The sequence below is a fragment of the Portunus trituberculatus genome, chromosome 38 (genome assembly GCF_017591435.1).
Source record: "Portunus trituberculatus isolate SZX2019 chromosome 38, ASM1759143v1, whole genome shotgun sequence".
NCBI classification, from domain to species: domain Eukaryota; kingdom Metazoa; phylum Arthropoda; class Malacostraca; order Decapoda; family Portunidae; genus Portunus; species Portunus trituberculatus.
Genome location: NC_059292.1, coordinates 20543563 through 20554933, shown reverse-complemented (window position 1 = coordinate 20554933; position 11371 = coordinate 20543563). Strand labels below are relative to the sequence as shown.

Genomic DNA, 11371 nt, shown 5'->3' with positions numbered 1-11371 from the left:
GTGGTGGTGGTGGTGGTGGTGGTGGTGGTGGTGGTGGTGGTGGTGGTGGTGGTGCAGCAGGTGGTGGTGGTGGTGGTGGTGCAGGTGCAGTAGTGCAGCAGTGGTGGCAGTGGCAGTGGTGGTGGTGGTGGTGGTAGTGGTAGTGGTAGTAGTGGTAGCAGTAGTAGTAGTAGCAGTAGTAGGACTAGTAGCAGTAGTAATAGTAGTAGTAGTAGTAGTAGTAACAGAAATAATAACAGCAGCAGCAGTAAGTAGTAGTAACAAGCAACAGTGGTAGCAGCAGCAGCAACAGTAACAACAGCAACACAAACAAGAACAGAAGGAGAGGTAAGACTCAAACACCAGACACCTTCCCACTTCCCTTAAATCCTCGCCATGACTAACTAAGAGACAAGTGCATTACACCTTTATGGACGTCTCCCCACCTCCTCGCCCTGCCTTTGCTTATCTCAGCTCAGCGAGGCGCCAAAATTCACAGCAGGTTAATCTTTGTAAACCTTTTGTATAAGCTTTGTTCTTTTTTGTCAGTGGTCGAGGAGAAAAAATTAAGTTGGAAGGATTGAGTAAGGATTAGATAAGGAAGGGCAGGCTGGGTGAGGCTTAATATAGATGATAGATAAGGTAGAAGGAAAAAGGTAGATGATAAAGGTTTGACTCATAGCTTCCTCCCCCCTCCTCCTCATCCTTCTCCTCCTCCTCCTCCTCCTCCTCCTCCTCCTCCTCCTCCTCCTCCTCCTCCTCCTCCTCCTCCCACTTCCTGATATATTCTCTCTCTCCTATCTTTTCCTCAATCTCCCCTCTCCACCACTAATCTCTCTCCCACGCACTCTCCGATTTTTCTTCCTTCTAATCTTTTCTCCCCTCCTTCCTTCAATTCTCCTCCTCCTCCTTCTCCTCCTCCTCCTCCTCCTCCTTCTCCTCCTCCTCCTTCTCTTCTCTTTCCGAGGTGCACTTAATAAAAAATGAGCGTATATGGATTGCTAAGTTATTGGTGTGTGTGTGTGTGTGTGTGTGTGTGTGTGTGTGTGTGTGTGTGTGTGTGTGTGTGTGTGTGTGTGTGTGTGTGTGAAGTACTTTATCACTCCTCCTTTTTCACGGTAATAGCGGTGATGGTGTTGAAAGGGAGGAGGAGGAGGAGGAGGAGGAGGAGGAGGAGGAGGAGGAGGAGGAGGAGGAGAGGAGGAGGAGGTGAGAGTAGACGTGAGTTTGGTATTGTACGGACAGGGAGGACATGGAGTAATGCACGGAGGAAGAAGAAGAAGAAGAAGAAGAAGAAGAAGAGGAGGAGGAGGAGGAAGAGGAGGAGGAGGAGGAGGAGGAGGAGGAGGAGGAGGAGGAGGAGGAAGTAAAAAGGAATAGTGATGGTATGGAATAAGGTCTCTCTCTCTCTCTCTCTCTCTCTCTCTCTCTCTCTCTGTTTGCTGTGTTTATCTGTCTGTCTGTCTTTCTGAGTGCCTGTATATATGTGTATTTACTTGTTTGTGTGTGTACGTCTTGTATGTGTGTGTGTGTGTGTGTGTGTGTGTGTGTGTGTGTGTGTGTGTGTGTGTGTGTGTGTGTGTGTGTGTGTGTGTGTGTGTGTTCGTGCGTTGAATCATCCTCAACACGCGTCTGTCTGTTATTTAATTAAACATTTCTTATTTTCGTTTTTTCTTGGGAAGTGGCGATTGAAGTCTCTCTTTTATCCTCCTCCTCCTCCTCCTCCTCCTCCTCCTCCTCCTCCTCCTCCTCCTCTGCTTCCTCTTCCTCCTTCATTTCTCCTTTCTTCTTCACCTTACCTCTCTTCTTCTTTCTTTTGATCTTCGTATTCTTCCTGTCATGTTGTTCTTCCTAATTTTTCATGACATTTTGTTGTTTTTCTGTTCCCCCTCCTTCTCTTCTTCCTCTTTTTCTCCTTCTTCTGTCTTTCTTCCTTTTCCTCCTCCTCCTCCTCCTCCTTCGCTTCTGATTTTCTCCCTGTCTTTTTTTTTTTTTTTATTTTACTATCTTCCTATTCTTCTTTTTATTTTTATTTTTATTTTCTTCTTTTCTTCTTCCTTTTTTTTCTTCTTCTTCCTCTTCCTCCTCCTCCTCCTCCTCCTCATTTTAAAACAGGTTGGAATCTTGAACTAAAATGTTTCCTACTCATCTTTTTCTCGTCTTCCTCTTCTTCATCACACTTCTTTCCCCCCTCCCCTCTCTCTCTCTCTCTCTCTCTCTCTCTCTCTCTCTCTCTCTCTCTCTCTCTCTATCTCATTTACTCCTCTTTCTCTTCCCCTTCCCCATTCTGTGCCTCCTTCAAACAGTCTTACCAATCTTTCCTTCCCTATCTAAACTGTCCTCCTTCTTCACCACTTCCTCCTCTTCCTCTTCTTTCCATTCCCTTCCTCTCCCATTCTCCTAACCTCTTCTTATCCCCTCTCTCTCCTTCCCTCCTTTAATCATCCCTTCCCCTTCCTCTTTCTCCACAAACGAAGAACACTCCCTATTCGTTCTCTTGCTCTCTCTCTCTCTCTCTCCCTTCTCCTCTCTTTTCTCTTAACTTCCCCATCTCCCCTCCTCTTCCCCTTCTCGTCTCCCCTTTCCCTTCAATGTTGGCGTGAAGTGAGTGAATGATTCAATAATTTTCCAAGAAGTGAGTGGTCATTATTATCTTTTCATTTCCACGGCTGTTAGTGTGTGTGTGTGTGTGTGTGTGTGTGTGTGTGTGTGTGTGTGTGTGTGTGTATACCCTCGACTGTGTACTGAGCTTACTTGGAACAGAGGAGGGGAAAAGAGGGGAAGAGGGGGATCACAAGGAGGAGGACAAAGACAAAGGATAGAGGAAGGAAAGGATGGAAGGATGATAGCAGGAGTTGGGAGTGTTTTTATGAGGTATGGATGGTTTGGAAGGTTGCAGCGAGGTACAGGTGGTGGTGGTGGTGGTAATAGTAGCAGCAGAAGTAGCTGTAGTAGTATTGTTTTTTCTTATTCCTAATGTTTTCGTTTGTTGTTGCTGTTGTTGTTATTGTCATTGGACCATGAGTAAAAGATAAATAAATAAGCCAGATTTCTCTCCCCTTAACTGTCCACACATCACGATACTTCCACCACTAAATTACCCTTTGTCACTTTTTCTCACCCTTTTCCGAAACCACCAATACCTTTTTTTTTCTTTTCTTTTTTTTCTTTTCGTGGCGACATTCCGATGCGTTTTTCTTTCTTCACTCTCTCGGCAGCCAATCTTCTTTTGTTGTTAAATATAATGAAAGAAATGATACCAAGGACACGACGGGTAGAGAGAGAGGCCTTTGTGTGTGTGTGTGTGTGTGTGTGTGTGTGTGTGTGTGTGTGTGTGTGTGTGTGTGTGTATCATGCAAGGAACTCAGATACGTCAGCTGAATCCTAACCTCCCTCTTCCCTACTTCTTTCTTCATATCCTTCTTCCCTCCCTCCTTCCAAGCCTCCTTCCCACCATCGTTCTCCTCCCCTCCTTTACTCCTTTCCTACTTCCCTCGTAACCTCACTCCTTTGTATATTCCTACACTTCCAACTTATCCATCATCCTTCACTCCTCTCCTTTCTGTTTCCCTCTTAACCTCCCTCCCTCCCTCCCTCATTCCTTCATTTTCTTCTTCCTACTCTACCTCCCTTCTTTGTACCTTCCAACACTCCCACCATCCCTCCTCTTCTTTCCTCCCTCTCTCCCTCTCTCCCTCAGTTCGTGCTCTAGGGGCGTGCCGCAGCTCAAGGCTCGTGAGGTCACCGCCAGAACCCCGCATGACGTCTGCCAGCTTTCCTGCATGGCAATATGTACCAGTGCATGGCTGTCACCAGGACCCTTCATGCCTGCGGTCACTCCCGTCTGCATGTCACCTGTCTAGCTATTTCCTGTCATGTCAACCGCTGGGATTTCCTTTCGTTATCATTTTTCTTTGTTCCTTATCAATTTTGTATTCATTTTTTTTCATCTGTTATTTTTTCAGCTGGTTTTCCTTGAATTGCTTAATTTGTTCACTATCAATTTGTATCTCCCTTTGTTAATTGTTCCTTTTATCTACTGTGTTTTCCTCTCACTTTATAATATGTCTAATATCAAACTTATATTCATTATGTATTTACTTTGTCTTCCCGTCAATTATTTTTGTATCGAACCGCTTATGCTGCTGAGCGAAATAAAATCATAGTGCTATTGGTAAGTGTATAGTCTTAGAACACTAAATGACTGTGTGGATGTGGATAATAAGTGCTTATAAGAAGGTACGATTTACACAGGGAATGACACGTGTTGACCTTCTGACTTCTTTTAACTTCGCTAGTGTTCTTAAGTCCTTATGTGAAAATAAAATGAAGAGAAATGACAAGTGAGCATAGGTAGGTACGTTGACTGGCCACGTGGATAAACCATCTTGTTGCAGCTTCTTATTTCATTTTGTTTTTCGGTCTTTTAATCCTTCGAATACTAATGGGAATCAAACCACACAGGATTCAACACAGCAAACACATCGCCACAAGCACTAAAAGGCATGAACTACCAGACCTCTTCTTAATTTGAATGTCAGTGGGGCCTTTCATAACACTTCAGCTTCACACCACACCGCACCATCTCATCAAGCTTCTAAGAAAAGGACACCGTAGTTCAAAGGTTAATTTCTCCTCTGTGCTTCCCTACAAGTCATGCCAGGCCGGGGAAATTCTGCTTGCTCTTATCTCCTGCCCACTGTACTTGTGTATATACCTAATGCTCATTCCTTTTATTCTCTGTCGTCATTCTACTGCCAGGACATGTTAATCCCTTAATCCTTTCACACCAACAGAAATAACGCTCGAAACCTTCATAACTACCTACAAGAAAATAGGGATGAAAAAAAAATAGAGCATGCAATTTCTACGAAGTTTAAAGATTGGATTTGCCTGTAGAAGTACTGAAGGTGTGACTCACTGACGGGTTCTTTGGAAACTGTACTCCTGTTCTCTCCTGATATCACTCGTTTAATATCTCGTGTTCTTGTTTGTCTTAACTCTTGTCTAATCTTAATTGTATCGATATTTCCTAACCCACCACTAATTCTGATCACTAATTCAACCACTATCTGATGTTATGTCTATTTCCTCTCCCTCTTCTTCATCCTCTTCCTCATCCTCGTCCTCCTCCGCCTCCTTCTATTAGGGACTTTACTGCATGAATGGGGGAGCCTCTGACATCAGCCGTGATCTCAGTTGTGGGTTAGAACATTGATGGGACTTCCCCTCCCGGAGCTGTGCGGATGCTGTGGTTGCGTGTAGTTTATAAGAGAGGAGAGCGACGGGGAGATGGTGTGTGTGTGTGTGTGTGTGTGTGTGTTCTGTGTTTCTTTTGTTGTTGTTGTTGTGGTGGTGGTGGTGGTGATGTTGGAGCTAAGAAAGGACTAGAAGGAGCCAATGGCGGGATGAGAGGACAAGAGAGAGCAAGTGAGAGCAAGTGAGGGCGAGCGAGTGCTAGAGAGGGGCAGGAGAAGACAAGAGACGGGTAAGAGAGGGCAAGTGAGAGATAGGAGGAGGAGGGCAGTAGGCACGTTCAGACGGCCACACCGTCGCCAGCCGCGCCGCGCCACGCCCTGCCCACCTCACCTGCGTCACAGTCAGGTAAGGCGAGACAAGATCTGATCACTTTTTATCAAAGATTTTTCTCTCTTTTTCTCATCAAGGATAACATTACTTATATGATCTGTGTGTGTGTGTGTGTGTGTGTGTGTGTGTGTGTGTGTGTGTGTGTGTGTGTGTGTGTGTGTGTGTGTGTGTGTGTGTGTGTGTGTGTGTGTGTTTCTGTGTATGTTTTCCCTTCCCCCCTCGACCTCCTCTCCCGCTTCCCTCCTGCAGGATACTCAAGGACTCTGGGATTCGTCTCAGGAAGGTCAGGGTCAAGGTAGGGCCGCTCCCCAGCCCTTTAACCTCCATGGCCAAGCATAGGACACCTATGGTTACGATCACACACACACACACACACACACACACACACACACACACACACACACACACACACACACACACACACACACACACACACACACACACACACACACACACACACACACACACACACACACACACACACACACACACACACACACACACACTACTGTAAAGATGATTTCATGTAATTGAATTCCATGCAGGAGTAAATGTAGATTCCGTAAAGTCGTTGGTTGTCTGTGTGCACGTTGTAAGCTTGACTAAAAATCCGTCTGTCAGGAAATGTTGGCTTGACAGACTGTCGGAATTGTGCATATGTATTTTTCTAATTAAATTCCTTTGTTAAAACTCTGTGGCGGGAATAAATGTTCTTTACTTCACACACACACACACACACACACACACACACACACACACACACACACACACACACACACACACCGCGTAGTGTAGTGGTTGGTACGCTCGACTCACAATCGAGAGGACCCAGTTCGAGTCCCGGGAAGCGGCGAGGCAAATGGGAAAGCCTCTTAATGTGTGGCCCCTGTTCACCTAACAGTAAATAGGTACGGGATGTAACTCGAGGGGTTGTGGCCTCGCTTTCCCGGTATGTGTTGTGTGTTGTGGTCTCAGTCCTACCCGAAGATCGGTCTATGAGCTCTGAGCTCGCTCCGTAATGGGGAAGACTGGCTGGGTGACCTGTAGGCGACCGAAGTGAATTACACACACACACACACACACACACACACACACACACACACACACACACACACACACACACACACACACACACACACACACACACACACACACACACACACACACACACATCCTAAGGACAACGGCATCGATTCGGATGCACAGGTTTCCACGGAAAGCCTTGAACCAGGTGTGAAGGCCGCGGAGGGGTGGGAAGGGAAAGAGAGGGAGACAGGGAAGGAGAGAAGAAGGGAATGAGGGAATGAGGGAGCGTGGTGGCGGCGGTGTGTGAGGGATCGCGAGCGTGACTCACACATGGCCCTTCCAGTCCGCTGGCGTGCTGCCTCGAGCATCGTTTGATTACCGAAGGTTTCGCTTTCACACTTTTTCTCACTCTCAGGTTTAGTGTGTCGCCGCGGGTTCATTCTGACGCTCTCACCCGACGTGCCGCCAAGCTGACGAACTCCAGGGTGGTGAGCTGAGTGGTGTGCTGGCTCCATCTCGCCCAGGTGTGTGTGTACTGAGGCTTAGGGGTGACAGGAGGACGGGAAATGGAGTTGTGATGGAGGTGAGGAGTGATAGTGCAGGTGGGAAGGGAAGCGATGGGGTGGTGGCGGTGGTAGAGGGAGCGGAGAGTGCGTGAGGCCATCGTCACGTTACATCCTGGCTCTGGTTTCTTCCGTCATCGCCTCTTGAGCGCCTCGAGTGGCGATGATCGAGAGGCAGCTCCTCTGTGCCGCGGGAAGGTCAGCAGGGCTCACCACGGCAGCTGTGGAAAGCACGGCGACTGCCGGCTTGGTAACAAGTCCATCCTGAGGCAGCCGTCGGCCCAACCGCTGCTGCTGCTGCTGCTGCTGCTGACTCACACACTCACACCCCTCCCTATTTGAAAGGAAAGCTTCCTATTACCTGCTGAGAGCAAGGCGTCCCTCCACCAGAGTCTGAGTGGCTGCTTGTCTTCATCGCCCGACACTGGAATGCGTGCATGGCTGTCCCATTGCCGGTGCCGGGGTCACGGAGTGTGGGACTGAGTGAGTCATGTTCTCTCATCATTATGTAGACTTTAGAGAAAGTGTAATGAGCGCATCACTGAGGAGTGTGCGAGCCAGCGCCACTCGGCCGCCGAGACTCCCTTGCGGGCTGTGGCGGCGAGCTGCGGGAAATCAGGCGAGGGAAAGAAGCCTGACAACAAGGGCCGGTGTGGTTTACAGGGCTGGGTAGCGGCACCCCTGGTGGCGTCACGCTTATAAACATACATGAGTCCTACTGTGGTTTGACTAGCAACGACAAGGGACTGTTCCCCCTCTCCTCTCCTCCTCTCCCCGCCCTTCCTGAATCCCTCCCCCTTCCTTCCAACAGGTTACTTGAGCGGCGGTGCGGCGGCTGTCGTCAGGTGCTCGCAACACCCAGAAACCTGCTGCCAGGCATCGCTCGCCAGCCTCTTCAATTATTAAGCACCAAGACGCCTCCTCGCGGCCAGGAACACCACACAACAACACGGTGGGTGACGCAGCCCCGCAGCAGGCAGAGGGCTGCTGAGGAAACACCCGCCACACGCCAGACACTGCATGGTATGTTATAAACCATCCCGCCCACACGCGCGGCACCGCAGCAACCACTAATATCTATAAATTCAAATTATGAATAATGTATTCAGTTATATGGATCTGTTACACAGCACACAGCAGCGTGGTGCCTCCTTTGTTGCCGTGATTGACTATCAAGCGGAGGATGACGTCATTGCTTCCACCTGGGCGAGCAGCGACCTTGCCGGTGGCGGTCACGGACAGGCGCTCCTGACTCACTCCGTCATGTCCCGGCGGCCGCGTCCTCACGAAGTGATCCCAAGGCTGAGCTGCGCTCCGGGGGCCGCGTCGCCCGCCCAGCCCCGCGGCATTCCTCGCAGGGGCTTCCTGTATAGATGAGGCGCCGCACGATGCGGCTCTAGTCATGCTCGGTTCAGCCAGTTACGTGATGTAAGATACATCCGTGTCACGGCGCTGGACGGGCAGCAACACATGTTGCTGATCACTTGCCATGTGTTGCTGAGTGCCGCGGTCAGAAAGTCATAGCGGTTCTACACCATAGTCTTAGTCGCCACAGCCTCACCCCACCAGCACGTATGCGTGTGTTGGCCTCTTCAGGCATGCTGCGGTGCCGCTCATCGCCCCACAACACGCCTTGACCGGCACCTACACTTGTCACCCACGGGGACTGGCCGGGCTTTCCCTCAGTTCCAAGGCTGCAAGGCTGCCCCGCCATACCATCCCACCACAGCCTGGACAGCGACCCACATAGTCACTCCGAGGTGAGGCAACAACACCCACGGTGCAGAGAAGGCGTCCTGACCACGGCTGGCAACATGCACACTTGAGCGCTGCAGTAACACTAAGTCAATACAAGACGACGGGAATCCATGTCTTCTTGATAAAAGTGTCTCAGTTCACTTTCAGAACAGCACCACGCTGAGGCTGCACGCTATCTCCCTATCGCCCTCACTCCCTCTATCACGCTGCCGATCTCCCACTCTCAATAACCTCCCTCCTGCCATCCCGCCACCCTACCACCCTTCCACCCCGTCACCCGTCACCCCGACCCCAGCGAGTACTCCCCCAGAGATGAGCCCGTCACGTGCTCGAGTGTTTGTTGGAAATCAAAACAGAGCCCGCTCTCCCCTCCCCTCCCCGCCAGGTGACGTCAGCCCTCGCAGGGAGTGGGGGAAGGAGGACGGGAGGGGAGCAGAGGGAGAGGAAAAGGGTCTGTGGGTCTGAGGGGTGCGGCCAGTGACCCCTCGTGTCTTCCCCTCGCTCATCCCCCCATTCTCTTCCCCCTCACAGAGTGCTAGTAGCCCTCAGTGGTGATCACATTTTAGCTTAAACCGACACGACCCGCACCGAATTTAGCGAAGCTCTTATGAAGAGATTTCGCTGTCTTGACGTGCGAGCTCGCATGTGCGCTCACACACACACACACACACACACACACACCATGTTGTAAAAGTAGTGATGGAATTAAAAAAAAGTAGTAATAGAAGTAGTAGTAGTAGTAGTAGTAGTAGTAGTAGTAGTAGTAGTAGTGTAAATAAGGAAAGACAGAAAACTTCCGAAAACTTCCACCGCATCACTTAACTCGGACCTCTCTCTCTCTCTCTCTCTCTCTCTCTCTCTCTCTCTCTCTCTCTCTCTCTCTCTCACCACAATTGGGTTTCCCCCGCACGCCGTCAAATTGACCTTCCCTCACCACTCCGTCACCTCTCATGCAAGACTCCCAAAATACACTCAAGATCCTTGCACTCCTCATTACTCCACGCTTGCTCCCACCCACTCACTCCCCACTATTGCAAGACCTCCCTGAATACACTCAAGATTCTACTCCATAATCACTCCCTTTCCCTATCTACTTCTCTCCCACTCCCCCACCTACTCTCCACTCACTCCCTATCACTCCCCGCTGTATACTCCTCATTCCTCATTTACTCTCCATCTAGTCTTTGTCACTCCCGCCTACTTCCAGCCGCTCCCCATCTATTCTTTTACTCCCCATTTACTCCTCATTAACTTCCCGCCTGTTCCTCGCCACTCCCCAAGAACAAGCTGCAGAGGAGTGGGAATGACGGGTGAGTAAGGGAGTACAGAACAGAGGAAAGATACTGTAAAGGAAGGATTAATGACTCTCTTTAAAAATATAAGGGAGAAAAAGGGAGAAGATTCAAGAGTGTTTAGAAAGGAGAGTGGAGAATTTTTGAGTAGTAAAGGTTAAGAAGGGAAAGTAGAGGGAAGATACCTGGAGTGAAATGCATAACACACTAAACATGACTCCCAATAAAAGTTCATCGGAGAAGATTTAAGATAGACTTTAGGAGAAGAAAAAAAGGAGAAAGAAATATAAAAGTTTTTTAAAGGAAAATGATGGAAGTAAAGTGAAGGGAGGATACACTTTTTTTCAAGAATAGTAAATCCCTTTCAAAAGTTGTAAGGAGATCATTTAAAAGGGAATTTGAAAGAGAGACAGAGGAGAGAGAATTGACGAGTATCTAAAGGAAGTGAAGGAGAGTTGAGTGACTGTCTCTGCTTCGGGCGGGAAAAAATCAATAAGAAAAAAATAGAATCAATGCAAAAACAGGATGAAGGAATAGATGCTATGAAAACCGAACACAGGAGAAGAATAATGGGAAAAAGAACAGGAAAGCAAGAACAGAGGAAGCCAAGAAGCGAAACGGAAGAAGAAAAGAAAATAATGGAAATGAAACAGCAGGGAAAAAAATTATAGGGGAGGAAGAAGAGGGAGAGGAAAAGAGGAAAAGCACAGGGAGACAAATGAAAAAAAAATGTGATGAAGAAAAAGAAATTTTGAAATTAGAAAATAGAAAACAAGGTAAAAAAAAAAAGGAAAACGGGAAAACTGATAGAGGAAAATAAAAGAAAACAAGAAAACCACTGAAAAACAGTAGGAGGAAAAACACCACACAAAACAAGGAAAGAAAGAAGATAACAAACAAACACAAGATAAAAACAAATCATAATGACAGGAAAAGGGAAACACGAAAATAGCGATGATAATGAATAATGATAATGATGATAATGATGATCAAACAGAATTTGGCAAGTATCCGCCAGGAAGAGATAAGGAGAACCAATAATAATAACAACAATGATAATAATAATGATAAAAACAACGATAAAAGCTGCTCCTCCCCGGCGGGGAATCGAACCCCGGTCTCCCGCGTGACAGGCGGGGATACTAACCACTATACTACCGAGGA

The 11371-nt window shown here is 48.1% G+C and overlaps 1 non-coding gene across 1 annotated transcript; it reads right to left on the bottom strand.

The window, feature by feature from the left end:
* Positions 1 to 11299: 11299 nt before the first annotated feature.
* Trnad-guc lies at positions 11300 to 11371 on the bottom strand. The gene has a single exon. It is a non-coding gene; the product is annotated as a tRNA-Asp (tRNA).